Below are 17,834 nucleotides of genomic sequence, written 5' to 3' on the forward strand. Positions count from 1 at the left end.
TATCTTATAGAGTTTAGGCAGTGAATCCGTTTGTTTCCTTATCAGTTAGGGGGAAATAACATTATTTTTTAATATGGTTCTTTCTGAGAGATGTGTGTTCAGTCTATGAAGTGTATTCATTTATGTTCATACCATCATTAATTTCTTACATTTCAGTCTTGCTTTGCTTTCTCTTGCACAGAACACTCAAATGTGAGGCAGGCATTCCAACACGTGCTTTTATCTCATTAATTTTTTAAAAGGTTTTTTTCCGAAAAAATAAATAAATTTCAAATCCTTGTTTGTTCGGTTCAATTTTATGTTCCTTGTTTATGTCAATATTATATATTTCCATTAACCTCAAGAAGGATATCTCCTTCCTCAGCTTCTCACTTGAAATCCCATCCTTTATAATTTCCTTTTAATGAATGTTAATGTTAATTTCTTTTCTAAGGGAAAGAGCTTGATCTGATAGCTTACTTTCTCTCCCTCATAAATTTAGGTGCCGTGCGGGGGAATCTCTTTCACAATTCATTGTGGTTTGGTTCAGTTCTCCTTTTGTTCCTTCTAAACTTCCCAAGCTCTGGCTTGATATTCTGGACCATTAGATATGAGGAATGTATGAATTATGCCATAGTAACCAGTGGATTGACTTGAATAACCATAATTCTGCCTAACAAAAGTATTAGTATTTAAAATTTAAATACTGTGTGCTTTGGTCACTTCCAAAAAAGGAAACTGGGTGCTCAAAAGAAATGCCATCCCATTCAGCACCACAGTATCCAATTAGCCCTAGACTGATCATAGTCTCCAACCAACAGTAATCAATTTTGTCTGGGTGTTCCCTTCATGCAACCTAATACTGATTCCAGACATAACTTTAGAACTTCCAAGGAATCCCTAGAGAAAAAGGAGAAGACAATGTGTGTCATATGTCCACATTATATTGGGTGGCAACCTATCTATCTATCTATCTATCTATCTATCTATCTATCTATCTATCTATCTATCTATCTATCTATCTATCTATCTATCTATCTATCTATCTATCTATCTATCTATCTATCTATCTATCTATCTATCTATCTACCCCCTTAGACAAAGTCTACTCAGGGTGGGTTCCATTAAACATTATAAACTAAAACAATTTCTGGTATCACCCTCTGAAATTTACTCTCAGGAAATGACTGGAACCACTAACCCCCACATGGATACTCCAACCCTAATAAGGTGACAAAATGTGATGGGATGTTGTAAAAGCTTTTAGCTATGCAATAAAACTCTGTACCTGCAGTAAATGTGATGGCTGATGGCACTGAAAGCCATTGTGAGGCACAGCAGAACAACAGATACTGTATATTCCATTTGGCAGCACTGATTATTCTTTAGGGTGACCATACATTCTGTAACCAAATCAAAGGCAGGCACTAAATGAAGTGACAGAGAATATTTTAAGGTAAAATGCATTTTGATGTGAAATTTTGCATGAAAAATTGAACCCTCTTATTACAGATATTACATAATTTTAAAAAAACAATATATTGTTTAAAATTCTGTTGCTTGGCATAATAGGTTGTATTAAAGCAGGCCCACTGAATCTGGGGATTTGTCAGGTCACCTCTTCCATAAATTTAATTGATTCAGATTGGGCGTATTTTAATTCTGTAGTGTGTCACCATTAAAGTAGCCTATTTGAATCAATAGAATTTATAGAGGAGTTGATAAACAAAATCCAAACTGATTCATTGGGCCTGCTCTAGTGCAATTTGCTATGCCAAGCAACAGAATTTCATCCAATATTTTTATCCAATGGACATGCACAACTGAAATGTATTTGTGTTTCCATTTTGGGATTGCAAATGATTAAAAGCTAAAACAAATTATGGATTTTGATTAACACAGCCGTGTTAATCTGTGCAAGCATATCAGTCAAAAGGAAGAGAAAAATACGTAGCATTTTAAAGAATAACGGCCAGTGGTGCCTCACAAGACAAGTGCCCTGTTTAACAACGAAATCACATTACGACAAAGTTTTTGCGATCACAAAAGAATGTTTCCTATGGGGGAATTTCGCTTTGCGATGATTGGTTCCCTGATTCGGGAACCGATTCTCGCAAAATGATGATTTTCAGCCAGCTGATCGGCCATTTCAAAATGGCCATCGGGTAAAAAAAATGGCTCCCCGCTCTTTTCTGGGACGGATTCCTCACTGCACGGGCAGCAAAAATGGCTGCGCTATGGACAGTCTTCGCTGGACGGTGAGTTTCAAGCCCATAGGAATGCATTAATCGGGTTTTAATGCGTTTCTATGGGCTTTTAAATTTTGCTTTACGATGTTTTCATTCTACAGCGATTTTGCTGGAACGAATTAACATCGTAAGGCGAGGCACCACTGTATTTTAAAGTGGGTTTTAATGGAACAAGTCCACTTTCTCAGCTGTAATAGTGAGACTGTGTGACCACGATAGTTATACATACTCATGATCAGGTGGGGATTATCCCATTATAGACCATTATCTGTATCCCTACATCAGACCTGGGCCAAGTGTGGCCCAAGGGCCACATATAGCCCACGACTCGCTCCTGTCCGGCCCGCGGACAGTTTTGAACATCAAAACCATTTACAGTGGTGCCCCGCTTTACGATTAACTCGTTAAACGATGAAATCGCTTCATGACAATGTTTTTGCGATTGCTATTGCAATCGCAAAACTATGTTTCAAAGGGCAATTTTCGTTTGACGATGATTGGTTCCCTGCTTCGGGAACCAACTCTTCACATTATGATGATCTAAAAGCAGCTGATCATCGGGTTTCAAAATGGCCACCCGCTGTGCAAAATGGCTCCCCACTGTTTTTAGGCTACAGATTTTTTGCTTAACAGGGATTGGAAAATGGCCGCCCTATGGAGGATCTTTGCTGGATGCTGAGGTATTTCGCTCATTGGAATGCATTGAACCGGTTTTCAATGCGTTTCAATGGTTTTTTTTTTCCTTGCTTGACGACGATTTCGCTCTATAGCGATTTCGCTGGAACGGATTATCCTCGTAAAGCGAGGCACCACTGTATAGCTTTTTGTCTAAAGTTGCTCAGTTGCTTATCTTTAACATACCGCAAAAAACCTCTTTAGTATTTGTGAAGATTAATAAGTTTAAAATATAAATAATCAAAACATCACTGTTTCATTTTATTTTTAAGTAAAGTTGGTTCGGCCCCCGAACACAGTTCAGATTTTTCATGTGGCCCCCCTATAGAAATTAATTGCCCACCCATGCCCTACATGATCATGGGGTCATGGCAGTCATATAGTCTAACTCTTACAGTATGTCTGAGGAAATGGACTTGATCCACAAAAAATCAAAAATTATGGAAAAATTATGGTACTCATTTTCCCATGTTCCATGTCTTACATTGGAAAGCAGAACTGACCATTGATGGGAGACCTGTGACAGTAAAGGAGAATGTTGTTGACGTGACCGTGGCACAGAGCATACAGTCAGTGTAAATTCTGATAGCCACAAGAGATGCCCCTTTACCTTATTGCAGTGTTGATCACTCCTTCCTCATTGTTGTCCCTTTTAGTTTTAGGCCCAAACTTGTCTGTCCACATAATTACAAATAGAGCTTCTTGAATTAGAAGCTCTTGAATTAAAAAGAAACATTGAACTGTTTTCATACAGGCATGCCTCATTTTTCAGTCAACCTGCTTTTGTTTTGGGACTGGTAACCAGGAGGTAAACTTGGGCTTCATTTGCCAGTTTTAGTGTGCTTTGAAAGTATTTTGTGCATGGAGAATACTGTTGTTCAGAGTAGAAATAATAGCTTTCCTTAACATGTGGCTTGACCCTTACTGTTGTAGTTGTTGCTACTGCAAGCATCTCACAGCACCCAATTAACAGTCAAATGTATAAGTATGAGGAAGAACCAAGGCCATAACTAAGGAACGACTGAGGACATGTATGCACACCATCTGTATTCCCCTCTACCTCCAGCATCAGCAGGTCCATACAAGCTCCATACCAAGATGAGAGGAACAGAGTAGATGAGACAAAGAACTGAGTGACTGATGAGAACGATGTGCAGGTATGTGCACATGCACCCCTCCCACTACTACCTTTTTTCCATTCTGATATCCTGCTGGCTTGAGGAGTAAGAGTTAAGGTGCATGTGAAGAGTAGTGGAAAAGCAGGGAAACCTTTTCAGCCTGAGGGCTGAATCCAATTTCAAATTATTCACTTTCTTGTAGGGAAAGTACATTCCAGTGGTGAACAGGAAGGAAGAGAAAAGGAAGGGGCATAAGATAATAATGTATTCTAACTTAAAAGCTCTTACCACCAATACAAAGTCCTGTGATATATAATGTTGTACATATGCTGTGACTCTGTGGCACAGAATCACAGCAGAAGTGTTTCCTACTTGTAATAGCCTGAACTCCTTCAATTCCTCTAATTTCTTTGAATAAGGAAGGAAAATAAAAAAGCTCTCAGAAAGTACCACAATATGGGCCAATTTGTGATCTCAGCCCTGGTCTAGAAGTTTCCTACTTCAGGGTTTTTTTCCCCCCACTGGAAATCTGGGGCTTTCTCTAACCTCTTTTAGATAAGAAATTGTTGTTTGAGACCTTATTGCACAGGAAATAACCAGCCACATTACAATAGTTATAACTAGAATTATCAACCTTGTAACATGGAGACACCAACTGAATCAGGAATCTCATGATGGGCATTCAGAAGGACAATTGGTCAATTCATTGTGATCAGTACTCAAAGCACTGAAGGTTGTTAGCCTGAGTCTACCAGCTATAAAGAGAGCCATTAATAATGTCTCCACTTGGACAGGTTTATCATGGTCATGAAAAACGATTTAGGGCTGCAGTCTGTGAATGCTCGGTTATGCATGCCTAAGCAAGTAGAGTTAAAGGGAACTAATGATACATTTGCAGAGCTCCATTGTGGATTTGTTTTCCTTCTGAAAAGACATGGACTGCATTGGAATGTTGGGAATTGGGAGGCATTTATCTTCAGTATTGTAGAAGATCTCTTGAACTTGCTCATGGTGTTGATGGTTTTCGGTTGTTAGTCAAAGCTGTGGGCACCACCACGTACTTGACACAACCAAAGTCTATAGAAATATAAAGCAGAAAATGTTGGATGGAGCAAAACAATATTGGAATAAGGGTTCAGGCAGGATTGTTCTACCCTTGTTGCGTGAAAGAACTTGACCTGTTTGACTGAATTGGCAAAGGATGACCTAAAGCACTAACTGAAAATGTATAATTTTACTGTGATATGTCATTGTTCTCCCACATTCTTTATGGCTAAGCCCATTTGCATGAAAAAAAGATCCAGGATTTAAAAGTTTATTAGTTCCCACTGCTTATTCCATATAATCCCTTGTGAATATGATGCTGATGCCATTCAATATGAGAGGATTAGTTACCTCAGTTGGGAAACACAGTAGCAATGAACTTTTAAGAGAACCCTCCTGCCCACTTGTTTTTCACTCTAAGCTTCCACACAGGATAAGTAAGGAGAAGATGATAATACAGTATGTCTGTAGAAATGACTGACGCAGGAGAGGGAAAAAAAACTGCAAAATTTCCCATTTGTAGTAATGCCTCTCCCCGTCCAATAGTTGTGAAATGCAGATGTCCTGCAATGAACTAACATTTTAGAAATATCTATTTTTTTCAATGTTGTAGCTTTCTCTTCTGACGCTTTCTTGGCTGTATCTATATAATAGTATGCACTATGCTATAGTTTGTCTTCATTTTCTAAGGTGATTTCCATCAGACTGATAATTTAGTGGGAAAAGTGGGTGGTTAAGGTTGAACACTAGCACACTGATGGTTGCACAGGTGAGAGACTAGCCCAATATGAGACTGGAGGCAGGCTAGCTGGTCCTGGACTCTTTGAGCTGTTGGGATGTTGGGATGTTGATTCTTTTTTTCATTTCAGATTTTTCAGTCCTTTGTTTGACAGCCTTTCACCAGACATCTCATCCCATATATGAGTGTTGACTGACAAGTTTTGCTTGTTGTCTCATGACCTGGAAACAAACTGAATATTTGAAATAGTAAAAAAGCAAACAACATTCCAGAATTTGTATTCACGAAGGCTTTCACAGCTGGGATCTAATGGTTGTTGTGCTCTGGTCCTCTGAAGATGCCGGCCACAGAGACTGGTGAAATGTTAGGCAGAACAACCTTCAGAACACGGCCAAAGAGCCCGAAAAACCCACAACAACCATTCCAGAATTTCCTTCTTCAATATTATCCTCTCCCTCTTGGAATGCACCTATCCCAATCAAAAATACAATTTCTGCATCCCATTGATTAGGAATTCCAAGTGTCTCTCTTTTATTCATTTCTTCATCATCTTTCAAGTCCCACTTTATATGGGGGTGAAGAAGAGGAAGCTGCAAGAGATGATGTCAGAGCTCTGCTGAAGGTTAGCAGCAACACATGCTTTCATTATGCAATGATCACTTTGACTCATGTCATTCACATGTGTTTCATCAACATTTATTGCCACAAATAGCTTTCATTCACCAATATATATTTCAACAGGAAATAACTTTTTTTCTGGGACTAAAACCTCAGCAAAAGCATACTGTTTGATACATGTTGGCACACCCTCCAAAGTTGTATTCGCTGTAGATGCCACTAACTGGATTTCCATTATAATAGCAAGTGGCGGTTTTGAACATGAGCAGGGCAGATCGAGTCCCACTGAGTTCCATGTTACAGCCTCTAAGCCGCATAACCTTGTACAGAACTTTAAGGCTAAATTTACATTTACAGTATAATTTCAAGAAATAGTGCTTCCTACTTTATATTAAAAAGTCTTCAAAACTAGATGAGATTAATGTGGCTTCCAAGAGCCCGATGACACAAGTCACAACTTTTCAAGTATTGTCTTGAAAAGTTTTTTACCACAAGAATGGAAGTACAGTAGATCAGATATATCAGATACGGTTAATGGGGGGTGGGTGCAAATTAGTAGATGTGTGCCAATGGCCAGAAGGTTATTTGCTCAAAATATTTTTACCCCACTGTGGCGTTCACCCTTATTATGTTAAATAAGTTGTGCATTATTCATGTTTTATGCTGATGTGGTTGAGAGGTGGGGCCACTAGAGATGTTAAAAGGTGGAGCCAGAGAGGAGAAGGGGTTTAGAGCTGACAGTCTGGATCTGAGTATGAAAGGGAGAGAGAGAGAGAGTTAGTTAGTTTGGGAATCTGAGGTGTGATTAGTCTGAGGAGTGAACAGTAAGTAACCTGTAAGATAATATAGAAGATTGTTATTGATGCTTGATGAACCTGAAGAAGACACTTATGAATTATTATAAAAACATCTGTAACCAATGAACCTGTTTTATTCAAAAGACAGTGATGAATGGACCTTCGTCTTTCCTAAGTAAAGTACGTTGATTAAAAAAAATCATTTGGTGGCAGTGTGTGAAAAGGTGTGTTTTTTTTGGTTTGCCCTCATGAGCTCTCTGTTTTGGGGAGACAAACAGGGGCCATGAAGGGCAAATATCACACCCACATTTGTCTTTTAAAAAGGATCCAAGATGGCTTGCATCATTAAAACACAACATTTAAAGCTAACAGCGGTGAGCATACAAATAATAAAATGCATGAAAAAAATGCCACCCTAAAAATATAAGAAACACCAAAACACACTCAAAGCAGTAAGGTACAAAAATCCATTTTAAAACCCTATTCAGGCAGCCAGTCAGTAAAGGAAAGCTTGCCTGCAGAACAAGGTCTTTGCCTACATGTGGGATAGCAAAGTTGGGACCAGCCTGGCCTCCTGTTTTCTACAATTTAATAATTAGAAAAGCAAGCAAACAAATAAATAAAAAGTTTCCTACAATATTATTATTATTTTTCTGGGATTTTGAATATTGTAACTATATTTCTTACTGCTGTTTCAAAAGAATACCTCAGTAGATGAATACAGAGAAAGACTATGATGGGGACTTGCAGAGGAAGTGGCTTAATAGCTGCCAGCTGAAATCCTGTTGCTTAATGTAGTAACTTACAGCTAGAGTAAACACACTTGAATCAGTATAACATATGGAGGAGCTGACTCTCCACATTCCCACTGATTCAATGGGCCTACTCCAGTGCAACTTACTACACTAAGCAACAGAATTTCAGCCATTGTATATCATGCAAATGGCATCCACTTTAGAAGAAAAACTTCAGAATTAACATTGTTTATTTTTTCTTTTGACATGATGTGAGAACTTTGCCATGATAGGAACCTTATACACTGTGGACGGTCTCTGGGTTACACCCAGTATTACATGAGTTGACAACAACAAAAATTATCTTCCTTCCCTGGTGCACACTCATATCTTCAGGGCATGGTGGGATGCAGGCAGGGGGTCTTGAACCTATTGTTGCTATAATTTTATGAAGTCTTTGTCACATGTTTATGTATTATTTCAACGTATACACCACTCCATATTGCAATGTACTCATTACATATTCTAAAGCAGTAGTCCCCAACCTTTTCTGAACCATGGACCGGTTGGGTGGGGTGGGGTCCATGTGCAGGGGCACCCCACACTCACGGGGAGCATGGTATGCTCGCACGCATGCATGGGGTGAGTGTGGTGTGCTCATGCACATGCGTGAATGGCTGTGGCATGCTTGCATGCACGTGTGGATGGGTGTATCATGCTTGCAGGTGAGTGTAACACCCGGGTGGGCGGGCCGTGCATGCATGTGTGTGTGCATGGGCGGAGTGCGTTTGGGTGTGTGTGAGATCTGTCTCCGCAGCCCAATCGTGCGAAGGCCACGGGCTGGCACCGGGCTGCGGGCCAGGGGGTTGGGGACCCCTGTTTTAAAGCATCTGTCACTGCTGTGTTTTGTCAAGTTGCTTGAGTACTGTGATTTAATATTACACTTAAGAAGGTCCATTAGGGCTGATTTAGGCTCAGACTTTTTAGGATGAGTCTAAAATGACAGGAGAATATGAGGAGTCCAGTAAGTATATATGGGACTAAAGCAGCGCATCTGGCTTTAATAGCTTGGTTCATTTTATTTATTTATTTATTTATTTATTTATTTATTTATTTATTTATTTATTTATTTATTACTTACTTACTTACTTACTTACTTACTTACTTACTTACTTACTTACTTACTTACTTTTCCCTAAAGGATCCAAGGAGGTTGACAGTATTAAAAGAGACAAAGTTAAAAGCTAAAGCATAAATTATTATATTAAAAATTATTATATATTATATTAAAGGCATCATGTTAAAATTTCTCATTTCTTTCAAGTATCAGCTTTAAATGTACCGTACCAGAACAGATCAAAGCACCTCCAGGCAGCACAGATATACTAGGCTCTCTTTCTAATGGCACCTGATAAAGGTTGTCAGAAGTAGGCCAGGATTCATGGAAAGTGGGCCAGAAAAGTGCAGGAGCCACAGATGCTTACTGTGAACTCAGCTGGACGGATGATGCTCAGGCTGTGACACAGAGTGGAAGTGACACAAGCATTTCATTTGGTGGCTTTTATCAGAGTACCTGAAGAGCAGCCACCTCCACACAACTGGATATACACAGTACTGGCATGCCCACATTAAAGCAGAGATGTGTTATCTTTTACACCAAATAATCTTTCTAACTGATCACTAATGAATGCACAGAGTAGAATAAATTTACTGATTTGATTAATCCAGAAGATATAATCATTATTTATACAGTGCCTAGTTTGTGAATGTCACTGAAAGTAGCATAGTGGACAAAACTGCCGGTACTAATGAACTTAGCACATTGATGAATGAATGGCGCAAGAAGAGATCCTTCTGAAGTCATCCCCTGATTTAGGAGCTTGTTTACAGATTATATTGTGGATTTGTGCCTCGCTGTCAGAGAAACATGTACCCAGGTTTTTGGTTGAATTAAGACACTCCATCCTATATTTATATCTGACTGCAAAGCGATTATAGCATGATGGTTTGATTTGGGATAGCATTACTGTAGTGAAGCGCAACACTTATCTCCCAGCACAGCACATTCCACAGTTTAACGAGTTTGAATTCCTGTAACACATTTTTATTTGAATTAGGAAACAGACCCTCTCATGTCAGACACTTCAGTGTAGTCTAATTGAAGATAAATATTTGAATGCCAGCAACTTGAAATGAGAAAACTGTTGGTGAAGTTTGAAGTTAAACTAAAGGCCGGGGGTAGACGCTAATTTTTATAAAAGCAAAACAAACAGCATTTTGTATTAAAAAGAACTTGGTTGAGAATTTATTAAATGTTTCAACAAGATTATGGAACTCTGTGACTATCCTAATGGATCTGAATTTGATCCATAAGGCTATCTCTTGGATATGTTTTTAAATTTTTATTTTATTCTGTCAAGAGCTTTGCTGAGAAATATTATATAGAATTTGTGGATATTGCATTAAAGCAATTAAAGCATTAAAGAACTCTATGCATTGTTCAGATAACCACAGTTCCTGATCTTTCCAAAGCAATAATGCAAATATCTTTTGCTTTTTGGCATGCATAGTCTTTGCACAGCAATATATGAAATATTTACAGATCAATAAGATTATCAGCTATAAATTAATTGATAAATACAGGACAAGTACAGCCATCATATTAACCAGCATCTACGGCAATATTTTAAAATTATATAATTAGTATGCATGCTGAAATTACATACTGCACTTATATACTGATGTCCCTTTTGATTACTGTATCCACTGCTGGGCAGACATGACAGGATGAATGGACAAGCTATCTACCTAAGCCCTGAAGCTAACTACTGTAGTTATAACTAGCCTTCTGTAAGTAATTCCTTCTTCCAATAATGAAAAAATGACTACATGACAGTTCCATTGTTACTTGTGTGCTATCACGCGGCACCCAATTTATAGCAACTGTAAGAGGGCTTTCAAAGTAGGTGAAATATTTAAAGAGTGGTTTTTCCAGTGCCACCCCACCCCACCCCTCAGAATCCCAGCTGAGCAGGGATTCAGACCTAAGTTTCCTTAGTCCATCACTCTATGTGCTCATATTGCAGCTTAATGAGAGACTTCATTTTCCTTTTGTGGTGTAATGGCAACATTCCAGCCACTGTTGTAGTTACGGGGTGTAGCAGGTACAAGTGCTGGATCATGCTGCTGTGTGGAGATAGAGTGTGATTAAAAGGCAACATCTTGTAGTGTGCAGATGTTCTCTAAAGCAGTGGTCCCCAACCTTTTAGACACCAGGGGCTGGTTTCATTGAAGACCATTCTCCCAAGGACTGGGGGCGGTACTTGTTGGGGGTACTTATTGTGCAGTAGGTTGTTGGAGGATAGCTTTGAATCGAGCTCATTACATGTCTTGTGCCGGGACAGATGAGTGACAAGCAGGAGCAGGAGGTGAGCTGCAATTGAAGCTCCGCCTCCTGTTAGATCAGCAACTGCTTAGAACCTAACAGAAGCGCAGGCTCCTATTGGATTCTAATGCCACTGGCACAGCTGATCTAGCAGCAGCAGGGAGTGGAGGGGCGGGCGGGCGAAGCTCTGCCTCCTGTCAGATGAGCAGCGGCATTAAAACCTAATACGAGCATGCTGACAGGATGCTTGCCACTCACCTCCTGCCCACCACTCATCTTTCCCAGTGGCCCAGTCCTTCCAAGGCCACAGACTGGTACTGGTCTTTGGCCCGGGGGTTGGGGGACCCCTGCTCTATGGAAATAAATATAGCAAATTTCTTTTGAGACCCCTAGTGTCTGTGGTCTGGGTGTCTCCCTGTCTGGGGGGCACTGTTTCCATGAAGGATTAAGTTCGTCACTTGGACATGCTTTTGGACCCATCGCTATCAATGACATCTCAGATAGTGTCTGTGGTCTTATTTCCACCTAAAGCGATCACCCAGCTATGTCCCTACCTTGACACCGGGTCCTTCACCATGCTGATCTATGTGCTGCTAGTCTTGAGATTAGACTACTGTAATGCCCTCTACGTGGGGCTGCCCTTGGGACTGTTACAGAGACTGCAAGGGGTCCAGAATGCATCAGCCAGACTTCTGAATGGGCTTAGAAAATACCAACATATCTCTCCCACCCTAGTTCCATTACACTGGCTACCTGTTTGCTTCCGTACCAGTTTCAAGGTGATGGTACTAACCTATAAGACTTTAAACAGTTTGCGACCTTGATATCTGGCCGAGCGCCTCCTTCCAGTTAGGTCTGCCTGTCCTACAAGATCATTGCAGGCAGGGCGGCTGAGAGTTCTGACCCCGAGAGAGGCCTAGAAAACAATTACTAGAAATCAGGCCTTCTCGGTGGTAGCACCACAATTATGGAACTCTCTTCCACCTGAAGTCTGCCTGTCCCCTTCACTGGGCACATTCAAAAAGCTACTAAAAACTTGGCTATTTAGACAGGCCTTCCCTGAACAAACTATACTCTGATACAATAGTGTCCAATAGTGTAACTTATATCATACTGCCATGTGCCATGTTTTTATTTTCTTCTATGCTTTTAATTGTATTTATTGTATTATAATTTTATCCTCACTTCATGATTTTTTATTTTCACCCCATGTATTAATGTCACCGTTTGCTATTTTGTGACTCTGTTGTTTTTTGTTATATGCTGGAAACCGCCCAGAGTGGTCTTGGCTGCCAGATGGGTGGTATATAAATCAAATAAATAAATAAATAAATAGGTGCATAGTAACGTGTGTGTTTTTAGTGCAATAGCAAACATGTAATGGGGGCTGGATAGGAAACATGCGAAAAATTAGCTCAGAGAGATTGTTGTGAGTTAAGCATTCTCATCAGTGATAAGCGTGAATGTGAATGATGGTATCTAATAAAACATATTCAGTATACAAATCTGTAGTAGGTATGGCTTTGCCGGCATAACATGGAATTATTTACATGCTTAAGAGGGTGGTGAGGAGTCATACAGAATTTTGTAATATCCTGAAAATAATATAAGTACTGTAAATAACAAAATATTCTTTGTTTTCTTTGATAAATTACACTTTAATCAGTGGTTGCACAACCCAACTGTAAATGTTTTTGATACTGAGAGTTGTATGAGTGTGAAGATCACTGTGATCTTGTGCAGGCCCTACACATTTCCGAGTAGTGTTGGGGCTTTCTAGAGAAACACAGCCATAATACCTTCTCTTATGAGTCACACACCATTAAGTCAAAACACACTGGCCACTATCTTGTTGTACTGTGTAATTGTGTAAATATTTAAGCACAATCCTTCTTGTGTGCCCTCTCTTGCATTGGTTACAAGATTGACTGTGTAATCAGTTGTCTGACCAGTCATGCAACAGGAAGTCTGCGGGAACCAGATGAAAAATTATGTGATTTCTCTTTAGTGCTGAAAAGGATACTAGTAACTGCTTTTAGTAAGTATAGGAAAGTTAACAAATGAGTCAGCAAAATTTCAGATTCAGTCAGCTCTACTTCATGCAGGCTCATGGGTTCTGCTTTGTTCTTTTCTTTTTTGAGCTCTGCAGCTAAAAGTCAGTACCGGATTGGTAAAAGACCACACGGCAGAAATGCATGCATGTGGCTGTATGTCCATATGCACATGTTAAAATGAACACTAATGTGAAGAGAGATTCTATAATCAGCCCCAGCATAGCTTCTCCTTTACTATGTAGTAACAGCCCTATATTTGCAACAAGGGATGATTTCTCTAAGCCAATGGATTTTCTGAAAGCAAAAGGCATGGATTGTGACAAAGAAACAGATAAAGCAGTAACTGAAAGAAAACATTTATTGAATCAAAAGTCAATACTCTCCTTTTAATATCTACAAGACAACATTGAACTTACATTATTTAAGAATGAACATAATGTACAAAAAATGCATGTTTGTTATAAAAATATGTCTCTCTTTTCTGGCGACTGAGCTGAAGATTATTTCTTCTTTACTTTTTGGATCAAAACAAAATGCTCTCTAAAACAGATTTTCAGTCAGTGAGGATAATATTGAAAATTATCCAGAAATTCTAGAATATTATGAAGAGCATTTAAAAAAAAATATACACTTTTGAAATCCTGACCACAACGATCACTAGGTTGCTTACAGATTAGACCCAAATACCCAAAGATAGCTTCAGTCAGTATAGAAAACTGACTTGCCTACCTGAACCAGGTGTTACCCCAGCTCAATCATACTACTGCTGTATCACCCGTCTGCATAATATACCAGGAACATCTTTTGAATTCACATCATGGATCTGGAGCAACAGCGTGCATATTTATATTCAATCAACTGCTTTTTCTCAGTCAGAGAATTGGGCACAACAGTGGTCTTGGACTGGATAAGGATATCATTACCTTTTGAAATGGTGAGTTTTGAGTAGTACCAGGGACTTTTTTTAAAAAAAAAAAAAGTTTCCATACATTTATCCCCCATTCTGGTATCTGCCACTGACAAATTCTGAATGGCACTGGAGAAAATGCTAAAAGGCATAATGCTCTTCTGTGATCCCCTTTAGTTTCAGTGAGGTCTTCATGTGGTTGCTTGTATGGTTCCTGTTGAAATCAATGGCACTTCTGTAACAAAATGTCTCTGTGTTTGTGTGTGTCTGTATGTGTGTATGTTTAAAAACTTCTCCAATTAGGCTCAGTTATTCCACTTGCCAGTTAAGATGTTAAGAATTTTGCATGAGGAGGATCCTAAATATGGTTTAATAAAATATTTTGCTAGTGTTCATCAACAGACTTCAGTTTCTTGTGACACGAGAATGGGGAAGATGAAAAATAAAAAAAAATTAAAAAAGGAAAAGAAAAGAAGAAAAAAGGACTACTTACAGAAATATTTCAAAAACAGTGCAATATTAAAACAATTTTCACACTTTGTGAAAGAGGAACATGCTTTGGAACCTGAGCAAACGGCTTCTTTACCGATACAGCAAAAAGCCACCCTGTATGTTGTTTTCACTGGCATCAATTGCTGCCAGGTTAGTATGTTGCTCGTAGCAACTGACATGGCCCCTAAATATTTAGTATGTGGAAACGGCCAACTACTTAGAGAGGTCAACTAAATCCCAGCTATAATATTGCAGGCAGTTTTACATGCTGCTACTGGAAATGCCTGAAAGGCCTAAAATTAAGCTTTTTTTCAGAAAAAGAAAAAAAAAGAGCTTGGAAGTAGTTCATTAAATTTAATCTGTTAACCCTAATTTGTAATTAATAATCCAGTGATTTTTAAAATGATTATTTTATTCCTTAAAATGACAACAAATTTTACGAGTTGAGCAATGATTAGCACTTCATATTACTTTAATTAACTTCCTTTGGGAATCGATTGGTATTTTTCTTTTTATAACTTAAAAGTAACATGTTACTAACACACTACTAATTAACCTGATGAATTAATTTAAGAGTTTTCCCTGCAACAGTTAACATCAACAAATTAATTTTGGATTTAATGTCAATGCTAACATTTTACTGTTAATGCCAACATTTCCAAGCTCTGGGAAAAAAAGAAAAGAAAAGCAGCCAACATAACAATGCCTTTTTAACCAGACAAAAGCGCCACCACAACATTTAGTTTGTACGTTACTACACTGGCTTACAATCTTGAGGTCAGCTCTTTCAAAATAAATATACTGAACATTTACAACAAAATGCCTCATGAATGCAAACTCTCTTTATTATTTCAAGACCAGCTGGATCAAAAACCTAAGGTGATGTATTTTCCAAAGCAGCTAAAAGTTACAAGTCCTCCCCCCCCTCGACCCCTAAGAGACTGGCATGGTTGGGTGCTGCTGCAAAACATTTTAATAAGCAATAATATAATCCATCTGCGAGAACAAGCATTAAAAAAAAATAAAGTGTTTGGCACCCAACAGGCCACCATACCAAGCAAATTCACATAGCATGCGGTCATATAGTTTGCTGACTTCTGACTGTGTGAAATGATCATTGTGCTTGCAGGTCCCAGACCTTTAAATAAAAAAGATCTATATTAACAATTACAGGTTGAACATATTAATAGGAACTTGGTTCTAATTACTTGAAAGGAAATAAAGATTAACAAAACAAAATAATGCCACAAACAAGGAATTTGCAGAGGAAGTAATAAAAAAAGAGTCAACCCAATACCAAACTATATGTTGAGAATTCAGACTGCTTAAAATATTCTCTTAAAATGGTGAGAACAAATGGGAGAATTCCCCCACAAAACAATCCAACCAATACTATGTCCACAGATGGTTTGGTAGCAATGAGATGTAAGCTTGCCACTTAAAAGGCACAACAAGACCAGTCTGATAAAATGTTATCCTCACAGCAGAACAGGAATGTTTCAATGGCGTAATCACAAGGGGTGGATGATGAGCCATCAACTTCTCTCGTCATGAGCACAGGAAGCAGTCACCAAGGCATAAAGAGGGACACAGGAAGGAAGGTACAGAAATTCACAAGGATCTGTGAAAGACATAACAATGAATAAATGAAACGCACAATGCAACATTTCCAGAACAAAGTTACAGCTTAGGGAAAACATTGGATATGTCAAACGTAGCCTGTGTTTTCCCTTATTACAACAGGTAGCAAATTCACTTCATATTTGGCGTAAGATTTCACGGAGTGCAGCCCACATTTTCACAACCAGATGAAAGAGGACTGCAGTCTATGAAGTATTCTGCCAAATAAAACTTGTGAGTCTTTTAAGGTTGCCCAAGATTCTTTGTTAATTATGTTGCAACAGACTACAGGCTAACATGCCTTTTCTGTTATGTGCTATCATCTCACTTACAACTTATAATAAATTAGTGATGTTCTAAAGGTCCTGTCATTAACAGCCCTGCTCAGGTCTTGCAAACTTTTTTCTAGTTCTGTTATGGCTGCCTTTGAACATCCAGCCTAATGTTCAAGCTGATTCAGAAAAGAAAGAGACACGAGAGATCATATTACAAATACAGGTTGGCTAATGGAATGTAATTCAGAAAAAAATCAGTCTATGCTTTATAGATTATAGCAAAACCTTTGGCTGTATGATCATAAAAAGAAATTGGTGCGCCACAACATTTTATTCCCCTGAAGTGTAACCCGTATGCTACACAAGAAGCTATTGTTACAATATAGAGGAACAGGGTGTTTTTTTCTACAGGCAAAGGTAATGCAATCCTCCATATCTGCAGGATAGATGTCCGTGGTTTTGCTTATCCGTAGTTTACCACAGCCCTATATACAGGTTCCCTCTATTGCAGTTCCAGGCATCCATGGCAGATCGTGGAACTGATCCCCTGCAGATACGAAGGTTCTATTTTACACAAAAAACAAAGCTGTATTTTACCTCCCTGTCTGAACAAATTGTATACAAAATGAATCATGTAGAAAGTGGATTAGGTTCAAATGAAGGAGAAGTAAGAACTAATGGAAGAAACATCAATAATTAAAGATACGAAGATGACAGCGTATTACTGGCACAAAGCAGTGATGACTTGAAACACATCCTGATAGACTGAAAGGCTAAAGTGCAAAAGCAGAACTGCTGCTGAACACTGACACAAAAATTATGTCTACAGAATAATTACACAACTCTATTGTTGACAATGAACAATTTGAACTGCTTTTCTATACCACAGCTCAGTCATCAACCCAAATGGAGATGACAACCAAGAAATCTGAGGATGTCCAACATGGCTACCATATTGGGTCAATTTCTAATTACAGTGGACCCTCTACTTACGGAATTAATCCGTATTAGAATGGTGGCTGCAAGTCTAAAAGTCTGTAGGTCGAATCTCCATTGACCTACAATGCATTGAAAACCGATTAATCCTATAATTGGCAGTTTTTATTCTATTTTTGTTCCATTTTGGTTTTTTTCTGGTCTGTAAGTCG

The 17,834-nt window shown here is 38.8% G+C and overlaps 1 protein-coding gene across 3 annotated transcripts in view; it reads right to left on the minus strand.

Moving 5' to 3' along the window:
• Positions 1-13,732: 13,732 nt before the first annotated feature.
• CDC42SE2 (CDC42 small effector 2) overlaps positions 13,733-17,834 on the minus strand; it is an 83,516-nt gene continuing 79,414 nt past the window's right edge. For all 3 annotated transcript variants that reach the window (XM_020797560.3, XM_020797559.3, XM_078386216.1), the window contains exon 5: positions 13,733-16,412. The gene's annotated coding sequence lies outside the window, so the exon portion shown is untranslated. The remainder of the gene's footprint in view (positions 16,413-17,834) is intronic.

Source organism: Pogona vitticeps, chromosome 2 (genome assembly GCF_051106095.1).
Source record: "Pogona vitticeps strain Pit_001003342236 chromosome 2, PviZW2.1, whole genome shotgun sequence".
Classification (NCBI taxonomy): Eukaryota; Metazoa; Chordata; class Lepidosauria; order Squamata; family Agamidae; genus Pogona; species Pogona vitticeps.